The sequence below is a fragment of the Melitaea cinxia genome, chromosome 15 (genome assembly GCF_905220565.1).
Source record: "Melitaea cinxia chromosome 15, ilMelCinx1.1, whole genome shotgun sequence".
Classification (NCBI taxonomy): domain Eukaryota; kingdom Metazoa; phylum Arthropoda; class Insecta; order Lepidoptera; family Nymphalidae; genus Melitaea; species Melitaea cinxia.
The window spans coordinates 7,049,325-7,071,058 of record NC_059408.1 but is presented as its reverse complement, the minus strand read 5'-3'; positions in this window follow the sequence as shown (position 1 = coordinate 7,071,058).

The following is a 21,734-nucleotide window of genomic DNA, read 5'->3' as shown; positions in this document are numbered from 1 at the left end:
GCTTGTAGTTATCAATCTTACATATTAAATTTAAATTAGGAACATAGAACCATAGCATTATTAATAATATAACAAAATGTAGAATATGACATATCACCCCGTCATGCCCGATAGGTCGGGTAAGATGGGGTGGGCCTAATGGGCAAGATGGGGTATAGCATTCTCTTGACTATTCAGGAGTGCAGAACTCGCAAATGAATGTTGCTTCGGCATCATTATCATCCACCCCTGCACAGCCATAATGTGACCATTTACCACAAGAAGAATAAGCAATCCAACCTTTCTTGGAGTCAAAATGTAGCCTGTACAATATAGGCATGCAGTGTTTTCGGTTTCAACATCACTCTCTTCAGAAGACGATTGTCTAATAGGTTTCTTTGGATTAAATTTTTTGTGGCTTTACTCTTGAAATAGTTTTTGTTTCTCTTCCTTTTTCTGTTTTTGCTCCTTTTTTTCACTGTCTGATTTCAGTTTCTCTTTTTTAACTTTTCTCTCATATTTTTTTAAAATAAATTCTTGTAACTTAATTCTAATAACTTCTGTTTATCCCTATAAAGAGGTTATGATAGCAGTTTTACCGCATCTTTTGGTCACTCTTAATGTCTTCTTGGTCACTGGAAAAGGCATTAGTTGCTTTGGACTGACCAAGGTGAAGTTACTGCATTATCTTGCACTAAATTAGGCCAATAGGAACATCTTGGGGAAGGACTCAAATTTAAATCTGTGTTAACTTCAGTTGTACTAGTTGTCACTAATGTTGAAGTAGCAGGATCTGTAACAACAACTGCAGTGCTCGTTGCTGTTGTTTTAAGAGGCGCTGCCACAGTAACTACAGTTAAAAAAAACCTGCTTTCCATGTCTAGTAAATAATCTACCAGCTCATCCTCTTTTTTTAGCGAGGAACTGGTACCCAAAGGTACCTTTATATTCACCATTTTATTTGGTTTTCACGAGCCTTTTTTGCTTTTCATTCCAATGTAGACTAAGAAAGATTTTGCAGCCAACATATATCCCATTTCTCGCTTCAAAACAACTTCTATCGCCTTTTTTATTGCTTCCCCTGACCATTTTCCCTTTTTTGAGTTTCTTTTATAAACATATATGACTTTTTTTAAATAAACCACCCTAAAACAATATTTAAAAAAAATTGAATAATCAAAACAGTGTCGGGCAAGATAAGGTATCTGATACCCCCGTCTTGCTCGTTGATTCGTTTTAAAATTAATATTCAAACAAAAGAAAATTGAATAATGTTTCATAACAAAAGAAGTTATTACCTGTTACTGCAGTGTACTGTAGATAGGATTTACCGAGGTGCCGCTTAAAATTCACCAAATACAAGTTTCATGCACTACGAAACGTATATATAAGAAATTTTAAAACGAACAAACGAAATCTACTTTTCGACGATAACTAAAACAAATGACTAGCCACAGTCTTAGTACTCGTGTGACTAAGAGCTGTCATGGCAGCCAGTAGAGAGATGGCACAACGAATGTAATTGATCAATTCAAATCACCTAAAAGGCCTGATGCCCCATCTTGCCCACCACCCCGTCTTGCCCGGTGTTCCCCTACTAAGGATTTTTATTGGGTACTCTTTTAGTTCTGAAACTTTTCTTATGAAGAGATAATTATAATAAGCATAAAGAATATAAGTTCTTTTAATTTTTTTGAACTTCCAATTGCTCTAAATTTAATCAAATTTTAATTTGTTTTAATAATTTGTGAAATTAAATCTGTTAATTTAAAGTTGATAAATATCTATGTGAATTATATTTGCGATATACAGAGAGCTGAGATACATACATAAAACTTCTGAAATGCTATTTTTTTTGTGTTACACTTTTAGTTTCTTGTCTTTAGTTGCGTTAAGTGTGTATCTGAGACGGGGCGCTTCTTCAGTGTGTAAAAAGTAAACCTTAAGAAATAAATATGTTATACACATAATAAAATATATTTTCTATAATAAGGCAGTCAATTAACAGATTAGAAATAAAACTATGTTTAAAAAAAGACCAAATTTCAATCGTGACAAACGCTGTCGGCCATAGAACACGTTTTTATTTATTTATTTATTAAGCTTTATTGCACATAAAAAAGAAGATATATTTTAGAACGATTTGATACAAAAACAAATAATATATGCAAAGGCGGCCTTATCGCTTATAGCAATCTTTTATAGCCAACCCCTTAATATAACGTTCTTAAAAAAATGTTACACATTATTCAGTATCTCTGAAAAATTTCACCTAACTTAATTTTGTTATTGACATCATTGAAATTTGATGATTCGGTGTTCGTAAACTAGCAGAATGATTTTAGTAAAAAAGTAAATGAATAAAAAGTTAATTCACTTGGCAATCTTTAATTTTAACACCTTGTTAGTTAAATATTTCATAAGTATTTCGTGACAATACGGGTCTTTGTGTAATACAAACGGAAATTATACAAGTATTTATCTCTTAAACAATAATTCAATTAAATTGACGTGTAATAACGTCACATAAAACTGCAAGTGAAAAATTCTTACAGAACTTTATTTAGATTAAAACCTCGTTCAATTGTGAATGACTCAGAATCAATTTCCAATTTAATTTGAATCCTGAATGCCATTGTACGTATAAATACTGCACGCCTACGTCACGACGGTTCCCGTTTTATTACAATCGAAATTGTTTTCTTAGGCATAAAATGGCGTTTGTGACATTACTAACATTGTTGATGTTGACACATATTGAGTTTTCAATTTCATTATTATGTTTTTATCAAAGGTAATAAAATATTGCAATAATTTGTACTAGTTTTTTGTTACGTTTTTGTCATTTTTGCTAATCTACTATAGTAATAATATTTTAATTTAAGCATACGAGTAATATAAAATATGTCAATAAACTTGAATCTGCATACTACATTCAGATGCAGGAAAAAAGTAAAAGTATGAAAGTCCTGTGCTTGTAAATATCGTAAGTAAATGCCTTTTATACGTACCCAAGGATAACCAAAGATAACATCAGATGACTCTTTTAAAAATTTCTGGATACTTCCATTAAACATGAATTTGAACAAACCAAATGCAATGCAATTACCATATAGATTATACAGTAAAGTGTCAGAATGATTTAGAAAATTAACAGTAAATGAAACGCATGGTTTGTTATGGTGAAATGCGTATCGTTAATGTTAATAGACTATCTCGATAAATGAGTCGTCGTGAATGTTTGACAGTGACAAAGCAGGGCTCCGCTAATTAGTTACGCTGTTATTATACCTTGCAAATAGTTAAAATTCATTGATACTTATATCTTTATAACTTATATCGTCATTTCGGAAAGAGTTATAAAAATATTTTAATACGTTTGTGTTTCAAAATAATCTATACTAAAAAAATTAAATCTGTTGTCGAGTTTTGATGTGCATATTTCATGTTTCGATATTTCTTTTAATTAATTTCCATATTCTAACACTTCTTGCAGTTGCAAGTTGTTTGCATTTGCAAAGTGCAAATTACTGAGCTGATAGTATTTACAATCGGCTCAGTAAATTTTCACATGTATTTGCTTTTGTTTATCATCAATTATCACAAAACCTCAAACTAAAAGACTAGGTCCTAACGAAGAACATATCCATCGGGTCGCATAACCGATGCGACGCGAATTGATGCGACATAACGCGAGTAATACGTCACATAACATTAATTAAAGAGGTAACGTGAGCCATCAAAAATGTTGATTTTGTTAGTATATTACGATTAATAAAAATAATACTTTTTCGCGTGGAATCGAATCGAACTGCTGAATGTGGCGACACTATGCAAAACGACCCGGCTACAAAAGTGTCTATCAGGTCAACCAGCATATCCCTACGAGTAAATTGTTATTAAAAAGCTCATTCATTTTATTAGTATAATATATAAAGACTAGTTTGTTATAAACGTCAAAAAAAGGTAAAGAAAAATTTAACAAAACCGATATTATTTTATATATTATAAAAAAACCATTTAGCTTTCATTACATACACATTTATATGTGGTTTGATATTTTTGTTTTGATCTTAAAACCTGCACTCCTAAGCATAACATAAATACAATTTTGCAATATGTATAGTTCGTTCTAGTAAACGTTAAATCCTAGAGTTGCAATATTTACGACAGAAACCCAAATATTGACACAGGCCGAACATGTGAGACCATCAAAATAAACAATGTAGTTCACAAGGGCGTCGAACTAGAACGAGTAAATTGGCACTGCTGAAGCTGCAAATTGAATTGCAGTAACGAAACGTACAGCAACAAATTTCGATAAAAATCGAAATTAACTCTTATAATCGAATCGGAGAATTTTAAACTTTTTATAGAAAATACACTAGAAAAAAAATATGTTAAATAAAAATTGACATAATAATAAATAAAAATATTCTTTATTGCACACCATTAAAATAAACAAACAAAAGTAGTACAATTAGATGAAGAATGTACAAAGGCGGTCTTATCGAAAAGAGCAATTCCTTCCAGACAACCTTTGGGTATAAGGACAGGGCATAGAAAAGCGATTACGAAGTATACAAATAATTGTAAAATATTGATTAATAAATTGTTAAATATTAATTAATAAATTGAATAAATAGTTACCTAAGTGTATTTTATCCCCAAACTGTTGTTATCATTATTATAATTAATTTAAATAAAAAGTAGGATAAGCTTATTCGAAGTTGCTTTGTCATTGTATACTTAGATAGTTAACATCTAAAACAGTTATAAAATCTGTGTTACTGCTATATTTACATATGCTCTAACAAGAACAAGGAAAACATAAGGTGAAAGTTTCCGGAAAATTGTGACACTACCGGTTTAAGTAAAAATATTTGCTTGACTGCTTATTGTGTGTGTTGTGTTATATATGTATAAAATGCTCAAATTATGTAAATAATAAATAATAAGCAAACCATGTACATAAAGAAATAAAAATATGTTGTAATTTATATTATATTATAATCTAGATAAAATATAATTCAATGTACTGTCATGAACAATTTTTTTTTTATACAAACAAGATCATAAAATATTATATTGGTATCAAAAAGTTTGATGTTAAGTTCTTATTTTTAACCGACTTCAAAAAAAGGAGGAGGTTACTCAATTCGACCGTATATATATATATTATTTTTTTTAATGTATGTTCGGAGATAACTTCTTCGTTTATGAACCGATTTTGTTATATTATCCTCCTAGCTGGTTAAATAATTACCTGATCGGTAAGACGAAAAAAAAAGGAAATCGGCTCTTACTAATCAGTTTAGTACGGTAAATTTAAGAGCCTTAGCTCTTTTGTGGTAACAATGACTATAGAGTCAGAAAAAAAATCTTTTATAAATTACAATTACATATTTATACTCATTAAATATTTATTAATATTATCTATTTACTATTATAACAGATTATAATATACTACGATTTTGTATTTTTAATGATATAATCTCAGTAATATATAAGGATCAGTATTGTAGTAAGATTGTTACAAACAGATTTATATATTAAAACTGTGTGCTAAATATATAGTTCAATATGTCACAGCAATGTGAAGAAAGTGAAATACAATCAGCTGCAACAACTGAACACAAGATATAAATTAAAATTGTTTTGAATAGTGAAGAAGGTGCTGCACTAGTAGAACAGTCGACAAAAATAGAGAGAAATCATTGGCCGAGTACATTAGTACGGGCCGCGTAGAAACATTTTGCAAATGCAGTATGTAAATTGGCAACATTTGGCTCAATGCCGGCCTATTACAGGTCTAAAGCTTCCCACAAACAAACAATCTTTTATTTGTTTTTGCCAATAAAATTCTGATATAGAACGTGAAGTTAAATGAAATCTCTTTCCTTATAATATTAATTAGTGGATTATAATATTTTTCGAATTTTATTATGAAATCCCGTAAAGAATAACATTGTTTATACTTTAGTGATTAATAAAGTTACCGACGATTACGATCTTAATAATTTTTATTAAAGTCAACCTTTTCATAAAAATTATTATATTTATTTTCGAAGTCAAAAAACTTTGTTAAATAACAGCTACAGTCCTAAATTATTCCAGCTACACTTAAAAAAAAATCTATATAAATATCGATTATTAAGCCAGCCTGATAGAATAATTTTAATAATATTCGAACGTATTCATTTTTAATGCATATTATTGTTGTTTTTGTTTCAGTAATAACACATTTCCTTTTTAATAATAATATAAATTGTAAAATACACAAATATTTTCGTTTCTCATTATGAAAATAGATATAACAATATTTATGTAAAGGGCAAATATTTCATGTCATGTAAGCAAATATTTGTCAAGTATAGATTTGTAAAATCTCAGCCTTTGTTTCCCAAAGTCAGTTTTTTGCCCTTCCGTCTTCCGTCGTCCGGATATTGAATTTTAAATTGTTTTGAGGCATACAACAAGTTAAATCTATTTAAAATAATTGTGTTTGCTCGCAAACGAAAAAAAAACCGACTTCAATTACATCGACAAGTAATACAACGTGGGTCGACGAAAAAAGCGTCAAGTAAAAACGCATTATTAGATATAGCTCGAAAAGTAGTTGCTAGATCTCAAATAAATTTAAATGGGACCAATTGGCACACACCACCTTTCAATTAAAACAAAATTTGTCGAAATCTACCCGGTATAGACCACCCGGTCAAAAGTTCTGATGTAACATACATAAAAAAAAAAAAATACAGTCGAATTGAGAACCTCCTCCTTTTTTGGAAGTCGGTTAATAAAATGTAATGATATGGAAAGTATATATATTACAAATTATTTATTTTTGTCTCATAATTGAAAATTAAATAGAATTATGAGACTTAATAAGGATAACACACATTTTGTTGCGTGAACATTTGTAGTCAACCTAAATTTTTATTTCGGAAGATGAAAGGATTCATTCAAATCTTATGTGGGTTTTAATACGTTACGTATACGCACATTATAAAAATACCAAAATAAAGAAATAGAGACACATACAATAAAAGTACTATATCATAACTATGGACCGATTTTTAAAAAAATCCTTGTGTTTTACACACATTTTCTTAACACTGAAGCTTATAAGGCTGTAATGTACCATTTTACACTGAATAGAATGAAACCAGTAAGCAATAATGTGAGCCGATAACACAAGCCCCGAAATACAAAGCGGGTGAAACTGGTAGGGCGTCTATGTAAATAAAAAAATAATCACTCAACGTGTTGCTAAGCGCAATTCCCGACAACAGCTGAACCGATTTGGCAGCTTTTTTATTTTATTTTTAATAATTTATAGAAGGTTCTTTTTACGAAATATTAAGAAAATTGGTCTGAATATTATAAAAATTGAGAAAACGTAATGAGTATTATTTGAAATTCCCAGGACAACATAAATCGGGTCAGGTAGTGTTAAATAATTATTATATTAACGCCTGTTTTAACACATAGATGTGAATATAATAGCGTAAACAATGTAGACATTTCATGCGTCACGTTCGGTGCAGTTGAGATCAAGTCATGCGGTAGCGGTGACGCACCGCGGAATGTAATCGCATGCCCACTACTAAAACAGCTTAAAACTCTCCAATAGACAAATAGACATAGTGTTTGTAGCTCAGGGCCTGATTCACTGGTTACTGATAAAATTAGGTTACGTAAAACATGCCTTTAAGGCTTGTTTTACCTCTGTTAATAAATAACAACTTTTGGTTCCCAAATGTCATTTTTCCATACAGCCCTATACTTATAATGTCGTTTTCTCATTGAGTCCTCTACGAACTTACTTTTATTTAACATACCTAGTTACCTACACACGATCGTCTGTTATTAAGATAGGCAAATTAATGCCTACCTACAGAATGCAGTTAGGAGTCAGACATCTTATATATTAACCCTTAGCTAATGTCGGGGTTTAAAAATGACTCCAACGAAACTATTTTAAACTAACTAACTAAACGTCTAAACTAAAGGCCGCAGTAATCTTATGTGCTTAAGTAATCTTACTACGTCATGGGGTGCGGCGAGTGGCTGACAAGCGTAGCCCTAACATTCCTTGAAGTGGAGGTATGTAAAGTGTACACATGGGGTCAAAAATTAAATTTCTTTATTAGTTAGCTCATTTGTTTTACAAATAAATTATTAAAGTTTTGGCCGGTTTTCTTGAACGAAAACCGGCCAAAACTACTATTGCACAGCTACTGGGGGATACAAACGATGGGTCGGATCTAGAATCTATCTGTGAAACTGACTCTTCGAACTCAAACGGCGAATAAGAAGAAAAAAAGATAAACTTTAATTATTTTCTAAGTTGCGAACCGATTAAAGAGGTCCAACAACGCATCTTTCGAATTACTACGCATCTTCCAGGCCTCATAGAAGCTCGTGAGAAACTATTTTCTTACGAGCTTCTATGCGGCCGACGCCGCATTGGCGCATCGGTTACAGCCATAGATTGTACCTGTTGCGTGTTTGCCGTGGTCTGGGTGTTCCCACTGTGCCTCGGAGAGCACGTTAAGCCATCGGTCCCGGTTGTTATCATGTACACCTGATAGCGATCGTTACTCGTAGTAGGGAATATATCTGCCAACCCGCATTGGAGCAGCGTGGTAGATTAAGCTCTGATCCTTTTTCTACATGGGGAAAGAGGCCTATGCTCAGAAGTGGGATATTACAGGCTGACGCGAGTTCTATGAGGCCTGGATCATTATGTTCGACATTTAATCCTGACAATCGTTATGTCCTCATGACTATATAGAAGAAGAAATAGAATAGACATAGAAATTATAGCCTTTAGACATACAAAAACTACAGGTTTTATTAGTATTTTCAATTATGAAGAAGAATGTTTGGCTGCTAATTCCACACAAAGAAGCAACCGTAAGAGTGAAATGTTTTCTAATGAGTAGCAAGAGCTTGGTTTTTATATGTAAACAACAAAGTGAAAATATATCACGTCGTTGAATTTTTGGAAAAATTTTACTTGATCTCAACAGGAGTGTCCGGTTTTTGTTATTATGTTCATATAGGAAGCGATATAAATGAAAGATTCATGTTATTTCAATTTTTATTATAAATAAGCGCTGTTGAAGTCGATACTGTTCAAATAATTAAAAAAAAAACTAAACAGAAGTTGATGACACTTATAAAATACAGAATATCATGAAATTCCTAGTTGCAATTGAAGCAAGACCGTCTTTATATTTATACATCCTTGTTTTATTTGTGACAAACATATTTTGAAATTAATTTAAAAATCATTGAGAAATGTTTTATATCTTTAAACAGCTGCTAAACCGTTTATTACATCGCGGAATGATATAAATATTATGACATTGAAGAAAAAATTAAAAATAAATAACAAGGATGGGTTTAGGTGTCATTTAAATATACAAAACATTCTCCTTGCCTATAGACAAAATATTACGTAGTTTGAGACAAGCGTCTTGCAACTTTATTGAATCCTTTCATTTGAAAGTATATAAAAGTTTTGACACTTTATATAGAATAAAGGATATCTCTTTGCATAACATATTTGCATTTATACGAAAAAATTAATACAATTTCTCGATACAAATAACTGTTGCGGGATATGTCGAAATCGAAAAAAAAAACCATGACAGCCACGTTTAAAAGCTTCCTGAATAATAAAATGTACAAATAGTAATAAAACTTGACAGAGCACTCGGTGAAACACTGAATAGGTAATATAAATCCGAATAGCACGCTTGTAACCGCATTTATGGTTTAATACTTAAACTGCAACGGTGGCAGGTGGTTGCAGAAAAAAACGATAGACCATATAATTCCCCACAATAGTGTCATTAATCCTTCATGGGGCCTCTGACCCCAGTCCACGAGTGATAGACAATGGTAGTCGCTTGTGAGTTGAATTAATGCGTGTGCGCATGCAATTGGAAGCGGCCAGCCTTGAACTTGCCCACTGCAGTTCGATGCAAGCGATGAATGCGAAAAACGTCGCCATTTCTAGGATCGCGTCATGTTACGTACATTAAAACCTAATAACAGATATATCATGGGTAGCAATGGCGCGTCCAATCCTAAAAAAAAGCTATTTATATGTAACTTTAACACGGCATTGTTCTTATATTCAAAATTAATAATAAATTTAAAGTAGAGTGGTTTTTATCAATTCTGGTTAGTAACGTTTCACTTCGATCGGATTACTTATTTGAGTTGAATATGGAAGAGAGAAAAAACCGCAAATGTTAAACTTAAATGACATAATTTCTGTAATATAGCGGTTCTAAGTATAATATTAACATTGCTATTGCTTGCTTTTACACTACACGCTATGTTGCACAGTGCTTGGTATGGGCAACGAAATAGAAGTCACATTAAGTATATATAAATATACGATAAGCGTGTCGCACTCTGCATGTTTCTGGAAAACGAAATTAATCTTATATATCTTGTTATACATGAACACATGGTCTTAGAAGTTACAAAGACAAAACTAGTTTACGATATAAAAAGATAAGATTAAAGTATGAATACTACGAATGTCACAGTACCAACTAAACAGATAGTCAAAATCAATTGATCCCAAAGTAATATAAAATATGGACGGGTTAACAGTAAATCTGAACATAAATGTTATTTGCCCTTATTTTAAATTATTATCAATGTTAAAGCATTCGTTTGGTAAAATAGTTGCCAAACAATTTTAAAATATTCGATTAAATATAATTGTTTTATAATAATAGCGAAATGTTCCAAGTAAGCAGACAGTAGGTTGCGGGGTCGACGTCCTATCAACCGGTCGAGCTTAAAGCTTTGTTGAGCGAACGGGTAAGGCAAATTTGGCCCACTTTTGACAATTTGTACTTAATAATAATGCGTTTCATAGACACGCGCGGTCTATTATAAATATTAAAAATAGTTTTTGTTTTCAATGTAGAAATTTAATTTAAAAAATGATGTATCAGGGATTTAATGTAAACATTTGATTAAGACAGGATGAAATCAATACTTAAAATATTTTAAAAATTACAGTAATTATCGTCATGTTGAAATTATTTCATGTTATCATATACATCTATTACGATTATTATTTATTATTTTAGGCAAAATATAGATATTATTTTTATCAAAACGCAAAAGAATTAAAGATTACATCAGAACATATCTATACGACACATTATTTTTAGCATAGTAACATTCTTAAATTTTAACGATTCACATTAATGTCCATAACAATATTAATTTATAATTTAATTACAAACATTAATAATTAAATTAATTTAAGTTTTATGGCGCTATTATACACAACTTACATTGTTACACGCTAAGAATTCTTGGTTACCTTGTAAGGAATATCGTGTACTAGATATGGTTGTAAGGGAAAGTATCCATACTACGTTACCCATTTTTACCCCCCCCTCCCCCCACCCTCCTCGGTGACCACCCGTAGTTTTTCCTAAGCCTCGCCCTCGAGTTCTGACGTAGTAATTCACATGTCTTTTCTTATATCACCTTCATTGACAAGGAATCCTTGTGACATTTAATAAACGCTTATAATATAATTATTCTACCGGTACGAACTCTCGTTGACTTGCTTGGCAACTTCACTACACTGTAAACTATCAGTTTATAATCAGCTGACCCCCCTCCCCCCTTAAACGGATCGAGTAGTGTGTGTACGTTCCCTAATAAGCCCTTATGCTCCGGCGCTGTTTCGTTACATTAATCTCCCCTTTGCGGTTACTGTGCCGAGTAACGGTGTTCTTGATGGAGGCATGTAAACTAGTCAAAGATTAATACGACAGATTCGTTATTATGAACAGTTATTTCAATCATGGTTTTCATTGCTATGTATAACTTTTTCTCATTGATAAAAGAGAAATGTTTCAATGTATCTTTGTTAAAACGATGCTAAAATATTTTATTCGAATGAAAAATTTCTATAAAAGTAAAATAATAGATTATTTATACGTAAATAAGTAACGGTAAAAGTACTGCTTTTTCGTTTATAATAAACTAGGAAAACTGCGTAACTACTACTTATCCTCAGAGTCCTAACGTGATTTAGTAAAGCCTGTAAATCTTCCTTAAAGATATTGCTTTTTAGCATATTTGCTTGTAATGTAAATTTTGTTCTTTATTTAAATGTGCAAAAAAGTATATTATTTTTATTATTATTACTGTATATGTATTAGAGATAATTGTGTTTGCAGGCAAACGAAAACAAAAACCGTCTTCAATTATATCGACAAGTAATACAACGTAGGTCGACGAAAAAAGCGTCAAGTAAAAACGCACTATTAGATATAACTCGAAAAGTAGTTAGATCTCAAATAAATTTAAATGGGACCAAATGACACACACCACCTTTCGATTAAATTTTTTTTTGTCGAAATCGGTGTACCCGGTCAAAAGTTCTGATGTCACATACATAAAAAAAAATACAGTCGAATTGAGAACCTCCTTCTTTTTTGGAAGTCGGTTAAAAATAAAATAAGCTTTGCTAATATGAGCAAACGTTCATACTTTGAATTCTTATTGAGAAACTTTTTATATACCTATATCAGATGTGATAACACCTGTATATTTTTATTTGGGTTAATAGTACTACTAAGTAAAAGCATTTGATAAATATTCATTCAAAGACATCAGTATGATGTTTACTGATAGATAAATGCAAGATACATTTGCATTGATATTGACGTTCTATTTAAAAAACGAGGATGCACTCATTTATTAGTTACAAATTACGGTATCTAAGTACTTTCTTTATTTTAGACCTAAAAAACAAACATGCTCGATGTTTTTCGAACTAATAATTTGATAAATACCTTAAATAAATGTTGAAATATGTCTTTTACTAATACGTCCCTGTTATTATCACGCTTTTGGAATACATATCTTACAAATAAACATTTTAATACCAATCCGAGTGATTGAATATTATTTATTCTATGTTCTATGAATAGAAGCGTCGAACATATTGAATGTGACGTTGTGCCATGAGCAGTTATGCGATTATTGTGACCCAGTTTACTTATAATTGATCAGAAAAACACACTGACCATTGTTCGTTGTGTTCGAATCTAAATCTCCATACATAATTTACTAACCGTCGAATCAACCATGCATCCTACATTATGAAAACAAAGGTTCCGCGGGAATGCGTACTTCGTTAACATAACGAGATCTGTGCAAATTTTAGTCAACAAAAAGACGTCTTCACTCGCTCAATAATAAAAAATTTACCGTTTCTGACACCGTTGCCCAATGAAGAAAAGATTTCTCATAATACACGTAACATTAAATTTAAAGTTCCATCAACGGCCTACGCGAATTACCTTTGCATATCTATGCCAATGTATGACGTAGCAGTTTATTATTTATTTCACTGCAAAAAAAATGTGCAGTTAATTTCTTACGCCGATTGCGTCTTGTACCTACTTAAATACTAAATAGAAAAAAAAAATGTTTGAACACGAATCAAACATATAACCTCGATCCGTCAACGATAAAAAATATCTTTACAGTTATCTATCGAATCATATCTCTTGTGAGCAAGGACCGGACTGACGGTTGCGGGGTCAATGAACTCAGGCATCTTGTGTTTTTGGTTTGCCGGTTCAGGGAATTAGAAAATTTCGAAGAGCCGAAAAAATAAAATACCTAGCCATTTTTTATTTCGACGTCGCGACTTCATTGTTTAAATACCAAATACAGTTTAGGGCTTGTGCACATTACCGAGAAAGGAATTTCTTTGTCGGTGTCGCTTTTATCCGTCTATATAGTAAAAAACGTTATTATTAAGTTGTGAACAACTACGGATACCCGTATATATTACAGCATACAAGTACGCTGAAAAAAAATGTTTAACATATCACAAAGTTACATTTATAATTACTTATAGAATACATGTGTAAACAATTGTAATCGACTAATTGTTAATTAGTATCCAGTATTTACATAATATAACGTACTTGCCGACACTTTATTTTGTAGATATATAAAGTACTAGCTGACCCCGCAAACGTTGTTTTGTCATATATGCCCCCCCCCCTAATCCCTCCCCCTAAACAGCTGTATGAAAAATAGATGTTGGCCGATTCTTAGACCTACTTGCGATATGCACACAAAATTTCATAAAAATCAATCCAGCCGTTTCGGAGGATTATTGTACCTACCTAACATTATAACGCATTTTATGTATAAGATTTTTCACTGACTCCATTGTTCAATCACAATAAAATATAGCCTATGTCACTCCTGAATAGTGTAGCTTTCTGTTAGTGAAAGAATTTTCGTGATTGGTTCAGTATTTGTTTAAGAAAATTTTAACCGACTTTAAAAAACGGAGGAGTTTACTCAATTCGATCGTATATGCAACATACATTATATATATATATATATATAATGTATGTTCGGGGATAACTCCGTCGTTTATGAACCAATTTTGATAATTCTTTTTTTTTGGTGGAAAGCAGATATCCTTCCTTTGGTACCATGATAAGGAAACCAGGATCTGATGATGGAATCCCAGAGAAATCGAGTGAAACTTTCGAAAATCCGCATAACTTTTTACTGGGTGTACCGATTTTAATGATTTTTAATTTAATCGAAAGCCGATGTTACATTTAAATTTCATCGAGATCTGATTACAACTCTTGGAGTAATCTTTGATAATGCGTATTTACTTGACTATTTTTTCGTCTACCTACGTTGTATTACTTGTCGATATAATTGAAGTCGATTTTTCTTCGTTTGCCTGCAAACACAATTATATTAGTATAGATAATATACCATAGCTTAAATTCTGATTATATTAAATCGTAAATGAAAAAGTTATTCTAATATGAGAAACCAGTAGTAGGAATTTATGTGTTTTTGCAATTTGCAAAAGTAATAATTAAAATAATTCCTCTATAAAAATTTAGCCTAAGAGGTAGAACCACTTAGTAACAATATCAACTAAAACAAAACGTAAAGGCATCTAAAATTCTCTTTTTGTTCTTAGCAAACTTCGAGTCGAGACTATAGACAACAATGCAATTCTTCGAAAACTTAAGGAAACAAAAATACAATTTCGTCTAATCAAAATGAACAAATCAAATAATAAGAATTCTTTGTCTGGCCTCAAAAATTTTTCTAATGCAAAAGAAACATTTTTTAATTGCGAAATAACATTCCAAGCTTTGATGAGATTTAAGTTTAAAATCAAAATTACAGCAGGAAAGCGGATTATCATTCATCATCGAGTCATCCTGATAACACGTATCCATTTAAGAATATTGTCAACACACGATTTACGGAGTAACTAGTTAGTAATATGTGGCCCCTGTATCGGTTGCAGATTAAACTTATTGCATAATACAATATCAACTCTATGGCATGTAAAAAAATTAATGTGGAAGTTAGGGTATGTTACTAATTACTATATACTGTTGGTAGTGTGAGAGTAATATCCGTTAGGTGGTGCAAAATCAATTCGTCATTTGTCTTCTTTAATTGTATGTTTCGAATCAAATTACGTTACAATAATTATAATAATATCTTTATATCTCGTAAATTTATAGTCTAACAACTATGAAATCAAAGAAACAATATTCCTGTCATTAAAATACAATTGCTATATTTAATCTTGTATTACAAAATTCTAAAGATGAACTCTTTTATTCATTAAACACCACAATCTTAATATTTACTGATCAGAATTAAATATTTTTTTGGCGTTATAAAGCCTACATATTGTAGAAAATTACATTAATTAAATGTATAAAGTTATAGTACGTATGAGCCCACATATTTTGGAAGCAGAATAGTAAAATCAATATACTAACAAAATATCGTTTAAATCGAGTGAATTCACTGGGTTTGTCAAGTGTAATGTATATTATACCCCTAATTAGAAAGATTGAGAATTAAAAAAGGTAAAATTTCTTTTTCGCGGAGTGTTCGGTGAAAGGATGGCATTTATCCAGATAGATCTTCAGCGGGCCCATTTCGTATTCAGATATCAATTGGCCTAAAAAGAAGGTTCGTTGTTTGACCTTAATATATTGTACGTATATTTTTGTGTGGGAATTGTTTTGTCTTCAGTGGATGTTGATGCATAATTAGTTTTATTGCGTCGCCCTCGGCACATTATAACGATAAATTTATAGGCTTAAAAGAAGGCCATATTAAATTAACAACAAACACAATACTTAAAGACAGTAAACATAACGTTTTATAGACTACAAATCAATGAAATAATTTGATATATCTAGAATCTCAACTAATTTATATTTTATTTTACATTGATTTAAATGTAACACATTTATTTTAATGTTTTCTACAAGTGAATTGGCCTCAATTTTCTAAGTATTACATTTATCTTCTAATACAGAAAAGTGTCACTTTGTGAGAGTGTTTCCATGTCTCCTAAACCTATTAACATAGTTATGATGCAGATAAATGTGGTGCAAACAACTAACAAGATGCAAAAAGCAGCATTTTCTAAAGTTATGTATCCGGTTTCAAAGAAATAAAAACATTATGGATTTTACAAAAACACACATTATATACACTTTAATTAAACTTCAATACTTTTTTTTTACGGAGTATTTTTATTTTATTCTTCCGTGTATGATTGACCTTTACGGAAAATAGTATATTTCTTATTTTTATACAATTGAGTAGATATTATTGATTTATCCCTATCATAACATTTCACTTGTAACGAGTTTAGACCTTCAATTAATTTTATATAACACCATCAGCATCAATATTTCAATAACAAATGCTTTCAGTGTTCATTGTAAACCTACTAAAGTCGTTGCATCCGCTTTTGATTAAAGATTACGACCGACAAACTTTTATATTCGTCGTAACTAACTGTAAACTGCCCATTATGAAGTAAGTACTATGCAATGCCAACAGTTACTCGCCTGACGTCACGCTTCCACAAATATAAAATCACCAAAAGACAACGTACGAAATATAAAACCGCTATTATAGTCATTTCGATTTGCTTATAGTTAGCTGTGAACGTATTTAGCTGGCTAAATTTTAATATCATATACTTTTCTTTTACTCTAAAGTGAAAGACATCCAATAACGCTCAAATATGACTTATTTGACTTTGATTTTAGCGTCCAACCACTGTAAACGAGTGCAATTAGATCGTTATTGTTCTTCATTCAAAAATAATCAATCATAATGAATCAACAGTTTCAATTTCTTGATAGATTAAAATAAACAAAGTTTGTTGAATACGACTTATAAGTAAAAATTACTTTTGTTTTAAATAATTTATATATATATTTCACTTAACAAGTGTCGGCAAACAAGCGTAAGGCTCACCTGATGGTAAGCGATTACCGTAGCCTATAGACGCCTGCAATACCAGAAGCATCGCAAGCGCGTTGCCGACCCAATCCCCAATCCCTCCAGGAGCTCTGGACATCTTTCTCACCATCAGGAACACAACACTGCTTGCGAGCAGTGTTATTTAGCTGTGATCCTTTGTAAGGTCGTGGTACTACCCCAGTCGGGCTGCTCCATATTTTGAGCAGGAAATTTCCTGCTGTGCCTCACCTTAGTTAAAAATCAAGTCATTTATTGTACTCGATAATTTTGTTTGCTGGCAAACGAAAAAAAAACGACTTCAATTACATCTACAAGTAATACAACGTAGGTAGACGAAAAAATAGTCAAGTAGGCAGTCAATACGCATTATCAAAGATTACTCAAAAAGTTGTAATCAGATTTCGATGAAATTTAAATGTGACCACATGATTAACATCGGCTTTCGATTAAATTAAAAATAATCAAAATTGGTACACTCAGTAAAAGTTATGCGGATTTTAGAGGGTTTTCCTCGATTTCTCTGGGATCCCATCATCAGATCCTGATTTTCTTGTCAAAGTACCACACAAAGGATATCTACTTTCCAACAAAAAAAGAATTATCAAAGTCAGTTCATAAAAAACGAAGTTACCCAAACATACATAAATAAATAATACGGTCGAATTGAGTAACCTCCTCCTTTTTTGAAGTTGGTTAAAAATATTTTCCATTCCATGAAAGTTTATTAAATTAATATACACGAAAAATTCCCGTAATAAAAATCGCCTAACACACCAACACCGTTTGATGTCAACGACCTATCAACGCTCTTGACAATGACACGACTCTTCCATCCATTCTAATTCCGCATCTTATTCAGATGTAGGTAGTGCAGATCCGGTTGTCGTGACCCACAAACCTCGTGCACGGATTGAGCTGACCGATGCCTTCACTATAATTGCACTGAGTGCACAGTGTACACCAATCTCATTGCCTCGATATTTTACGTTAACTTACGTTGAACAGGGGAGTTGAGACATCTCTCTCAGAACTTTGTTGACATTTAGAACTACTTTTTTTTGGTTTAGCAATTATAGTGTGATGTTTTACAGACTGTTTTACTTCTGATTATGGTATTGACAAAATTATTTAGATATTGTTTCTATTTAGTACCTACTAATAAAACTATAAGATTTTTTTTTTAAATAACTCGTTTTTTGAATATTTATTTGATGGGTGCTTTGACCTTTATAGGTAGCAAATTTCATCGTAAATTAAGAAACAAATTTTTATAACAAAAATATCACTCGTAAAACATAGTATTCTAAGAACAGAAAACGAAATAATCTGAAGTTTTCATTTAATTTCAATGACAGTTTTCAAACTGATATAGAACATTTTATAGCTTCCCTTGTAGCTATGTATAGGAGAAAATTATTATATTTTTTCTATTGGAGTAATTTTTTTATCACGATTCAGCCTGTAACATCCCACTGCTGGGCATAGGTGTCTTCCTTCATGTAGGAGAAGGGAGCTTAGTCCACCACGCTGCTCCACTGCGGGTTGGCGAAAATTTTATATGCGTGGCTATAATCAATTGTCGCGTAGAGTTTTACAAATGAACATATAAACTACTCTATTTCTTTCTATGTTCGTAAGATTATATTTTCTACATTCAAAGTTTACTGCTATATTTTTTTTGAGTTCCCAAGTCAGAAGAACCTAATAGTAAATATAGACAACTTTTACCAACTTTCTACAAATAATGAAACCGAACAAACAAAACAAAACAAAAAAAAACCGACTTCAATTACATCGACGAGTAATACAACGTAGATCGACGAAAAAATAGTCAAGTAACTACGCGTTATCAAAGATTGCTTAAAAAGTAGTTATCAGATCTCGATAAGATTTATATGTGAACACATGATAAACATTAGCTTTCGATTAAATTAAAAATTATCAAAATCGGTACACCCAGTAAAAAGTTATTGCGGATTTTCGAGAGTTTCCCTCGATTTCTCTGGGATCCCATCATCAGATCCTGGTTTATTTATGATGGTACCAAACTAGGGATATCCCCTTTCCAACAAAAAAAGAATTATCAAAATCGGTAGGTACATCCAGTAGAAAGTTATGCGGTATAATACAACGTAGGTCGACGAAAAAAGCGTCAAGTAAAAACGCATTATTAGATGTAACTCGAAAAGTAGTTGTTAGATCTCAAATAAATTTAAATGGGACCAATCGGCACACACCACCTTTCGATTAACACAAAATTTGTCGAAATCGGTCCACCCGGTCAAAAGTTCTGATGTAACATACATAAAAAAAATACAGTCGAATTGAGAACCTCCTCCTTTTTGGAAGTCGGTTAAAAACGAAATGAGCGACGAATGAATTACAGTAACAAAAGAGAATGTTATAAAATATACAGATGAGTATGTATATAAAAAGAGTTGAAAATACACACAAAAGCAAGATCACATGTCTCCCTACGTTTTAAAGAGTACATAATAAGTAAACATTAATTAGGCGCACCTGTCTAATAAAATAGACCTGAAATCGATGAGTCAGCCATGCGTCCCTTCGTCGCTACATTATATTTTATGAAACTGAGTTTACCCATGGCATTGAATCCATTTAATGGTACGAAACAGCCCTAAATCGATACATCTACACGCTAATACTGGGTATATATTTAAACCATATCATCGCCATAAGTAAAATGAAATAAGAGTGTCTTTGTGAAAATTGATTCTTTTGTAAAAGTAGGTACATTAGGTTATCTATTTGAATAATATACAGATCAACACTGAAATCGTGCCTCAGAGTTGAGATGACTTTGTGTTGTATATTTATTTTAAGTTGATGCATTAAGTAATGATTAACTAGTACTTTAAACTATCTAAAACACACCGTTTATTTCTAACTTGATATACATGTACAAATAGGGCTATTTGTATAACGATATTGAGAATGTTATCATATATCTCCCATACAAAAGGATTAATTTATATATGATAGGACTATAAACATATAAGTCAATAAGATAAATCATTGCGAAATCATTGAAAACGTCGAACAATAGAATTCCGCTACTGACTATTCGGGTTAAAGCATTGTTAGTATTTATATTTGAGGAAATAGTTCAGGGGCGCTATTTAAATCTGTACCAGTGATCAATCAGTGAGGTTTATTGTGTGAGATTTTGGTAAATTAATTTTAAACTGGCGTCAGTACGGTAGAAAACCGTAGCTTTAACATTCGGGTTGGGTCTAGCAGACCCGAATTGAAAATCATCGTAATTTCAACATTTAAAAATATTTTTGTAAAACATTATTATAAATAACTGAATCGATTATAACAGAAGAAATTCGAGGTTAAAAAACCACACATTGAATTACTATATTTTTTTTTAAATAACAAATCTACGAAAATATAATAAAAGCGTAACAAATTATACACTCTATTATAGAAAAAAAATCTAAACAGAAAATCACCTAATATGATGTTTATCAATGAGATATTGTAGTGTAGCTAAAAAAAATACACCGTATTTGTTTCATATTTCAATATTATTACTATCTGCGTAACCTTTGCCGTATAATTTTGAGTGCTTGGTACATTTTTTTAGCCCCTACATGCATTATTAGTTTTCCTATGGTTTTTGACGTAAATTAATCAGAGGAGCATCATTACTATCATTGTTATACATCTCGATTGGTGTCACTTTCCTGTATGCGGCAATCAGATGCGTCGATTCCTACAAAATTTATAAAATTCGCTCCTGTTCGCATTCTTATCGGATCATAATTGTAAGCATTCTAAAAATATCTAATTAACCAGTAAAAACTTTTTTCAAGTATGGCGCGAAATTATGACACTAACTGCCACGTCTATCATCCGCTGCAGGTGTAACCATTTTTTTTTTAATTAACACACTTTAAAATGTTACATGTTTTAAAGGTTTTTATAACAAAAAAAAAAAAAAAAAAATAAAATAAAGTAACTAATCGGAAAACGTTACATTTATTTTACTATTAACTATTGACAGAACGAAGTCTGTCCGGGCAGCTAGTATGTTATAAATTTTCCACAGGTTAAAGCAAATCATATGTACGGCTCGTTTGTTGATTGATTGCTTGTTGATTGTTATTTTAAATAAATTAAGAGGTTTACAACCTTAACCTTAAATAATCTGAGTTAAATAATAAAGTATGTAGTTATTTACACAATTTGCAAGTACTAAAAAAATATTGTAACTCATTATTTACATTCAAAATATACACACGTTCCTCGGATGTTTTGAGAGATTCAACTACTATTATAACTAAAATATAAATATAGATACGAAAGATTATATATCTTTTATAAATGTATTACTATATTTTCAGAACAGTATG